Below are 2,646 nucleotides of genomic sequence, written 5' to 3' on the forward strand. Positions count from 1 at the left end.
TCTCTTTTATACTTTACAAGTCTTACTTTTGGTTTTGAATTAAGATTATTTTTCTTACCCCTTTGGTGGATATTTTTCTTGTTTTAAGCAAAAACTAACAAAACAAGACTCAATATCTGAAGTCATTTTGCTTCTCCTTCCATTAGGAAACAAGACAAAAAAACTTAGAACATATTTTTTGCAGTGTAGAGTTTTTAGGATAATGTATGCATGTTTTTGATTAATGCATGTGTTGCTTTTTATTATAGTCAGCTCTGTCAGGTTATTTGAAGAAAACATGCCTGTTTTAAACTGAAAAAGTCTCAATTTCTTGTTCAACAAGACCACATAGCTGCAGTACTTGTCAAACTGTGATGTAATGTGGAAACTGAGCGTCAGGACTCCCAGTGCTTTTCAGTTCACTGCACTAAAGTGTGTTGCTACAATGACCAAACAACGCAAGCAAATACACAACAAACCTTCACGTCAGGCTCATCTGAAGAGCTGGAGTGACTCAAACGTTCTCTTGCCCCCTCAGTCGCTTTCACCCAAACGCCACACATAACATCATGGAAAACTGGGAAGCCGGGAGTCCAGGGATCCATCATTCTAAAAATAAATGGCATTCCGCAAATACTTTCATCTCTAAACCTTGTGATTCGAGTGCCATTTAAGCTGGTTTGATTAGACTATGAAGTGGAAAAGCGGAGCGCGCTGATATTTCAGCATGGATTAGCCATCAGCTGCTTCTAATAAAATGTTCAAACAATCTTGTTTTATCTGGCCTGGGGAGTTTCTTGGCAGAGCCATGCTTTGCATACTTACCTATTTACCTGGTATGTATATTGGCAAAAAATTAACGCTTTTCTTAAAGAGGAATATTCACTTTTAGAGATAGTGAAGGAACATGATTCAATCGATTGTCATAAATTGGTATGAGGTTATCAATGACCCCATGCACTTAGATATTAGAGAGTGCTATTAGAGAACAAGCAGTGCAGTTGCTCTGTGTGTCTGTATTCAGGTATGTCGCTGTGTTTTGCAGGCTGATTTGCGATGTAAGAACTCGAGATACGAGGCTGCTATTAACCTCCATCTCAGGTCATCCGATCACAAGAGTTCAGACGAACCATTTGCACCTCATGCGTCTCTGATTTCATGACTATAAACGTCACTCAGTGCGTCAGTGCATGTTGATAAGGCACAAAGAAGTAAAAAAGCACTGCACTCAAAATAAGCATCAACATTTAGTTATTCAAAACTCTTGTGTGGAACACAAAAGGAGCGATTCAGCAGAATGTTCAAGCTGCTCTTTTCCATACAATGAAAATGAATGGTGACCACAGCCGTCAAACAAGACTTTCAGTGAATAATGATTTCGATTTCAGCCTTTTTGCTCACACAAAGCTGTCGAAAAAAGAAAATCTGCTGAAAAGCGTGAATGGGTGCCAAGTCCAAACAGCTGATAAAAACATCACAATAATCCACAGCACTCCAGTCCGTCAGTTAACATCTGGAGAAGACAAAAGCTGAAACTAATCCAGCATTAAGACGCTTTTAACTCAAATACATTGAGTCTATAATCCATAATAACGCTTCCTCCAGTAAAAAGTGTTCTGGTGTGAATCAGGAGAGAAATCTGCACAGATCAAGCAGCGTTTAAACAGCTCTAAACTAATATGTAGCTGGATTTTGATGTGAGAGACAACAGCAGATGCACTTTTTCACTGGAGGAAGAGTTATTATGGATTATGGAGTCATATTTTAGTTAAAAACGTCAGCTAATCTTCATTTTTGGGTGAACTATTCCATTAAGATTTGTAATGTAGAGCACACTTTGAATTAACTGCTTAAGATGCTTTTATCCGTTTTTGTCCCATTATTCACTCTCATTGCATGCTTGAACATTCTGCTCAACATCTCCTGTTGTGTTGCACAGAAGAAAGAAAGTCATGCAGGTTTGGAACGACATGAGTGAATATCTTTGGTTTGTCCATTTAACTTTGTTACTGGACTATCTTTGATTGTCGACACTCTTTAATAAAACAGAGGTTCTTAATTGGCATCGATGGTTTCATGAGTATCATCCATCAAACCACTAACGGTTCTTTATAGTGGAAGAAGGCTCTTTAGATTATTAAAATGGTCTTCACATTAAGAAAAGTGGTTCTTTTAAGAACTGTTAACCTCAGGGGAACCAAAAATGGTTATTTTATGGCATCGCTGTGGAAAGCTTTCTTTTTAAGAGAGTGCGAAGCAGCTAAAACCTTGAACTGAAGCCACAGAATGTGTTTCTGAAACAAACAGGACCTTTTTGCTGTTGATTTTCCCTCAAATCTGTTTTAGCCAGAAGATCCCAAGCAGCGAGCTGAGCGTTTCTGTTTGTTTATAAAGCATAAGCTCACTTAAAGCTCAACAAATGCTTCTCCTTCCACCTTCACATTCATTTACAGACTGCACGGTGACGGACCTTAAACACACATGCTCTCAATCCAGTAGCCTCCACAGTGTGTCCTCGTGAAAAACCAGGCCTTCGGTTTCCTTTCCACGAGCCAAGACTTCTTTATACACCATCAACAGAAACAAACCGCATAGGGCACTCCAAACACACACTTCTGTTTTCTTTAATAAGATGTGTTTTCAAAAGCACTTAGATGTCTGAAGGAC

The 2,646-nt window shown here is 38.7% G+C and overlaps 1 long non-coding RNA gene across 1 annotated transcript; it reads right to left on the reverse strand.

The window, feature by feature from the left end:
- Positions 1-491: 491 nt before the first annotated feature.
- LOC107670551 (uncharacterized) lies at positions 492-1,953 on the reverse strand. The gene is made up of 3 exons (XR_001632101.1): positions 1,886-1,953; positions 617-624; positions 492-502 (listed from the first exon to the last, which is right to left on the reverse strand). It is a non-coding gene; the product is annotated as an uncharacterized LOC107670551 (long non-coding RNA).
- Between the last annotated feature and the right edge of the window lie 693 nt (positions 1,954-2,646).

Source organism: Sinocyclocheilus anshuiensis, unplaced genomic scaffold, assembly GCF_001515605.1.
Source record: "Sinocyclocheilus anshuiensis isolate Anshui unplaced genomic scaffold, SAMN03320099.WGS_v1.1 scaffold989, whole genome shotgun sequence".
NCBI classification, from domain to species: domain Eukaryota; kingdom Metazoa; phylum Chordata; class Actinopteri; order Cypriniformes; family Cyprinidae; genus Sinocyclocheilus; species Sinocyclocheilus anshuiensis.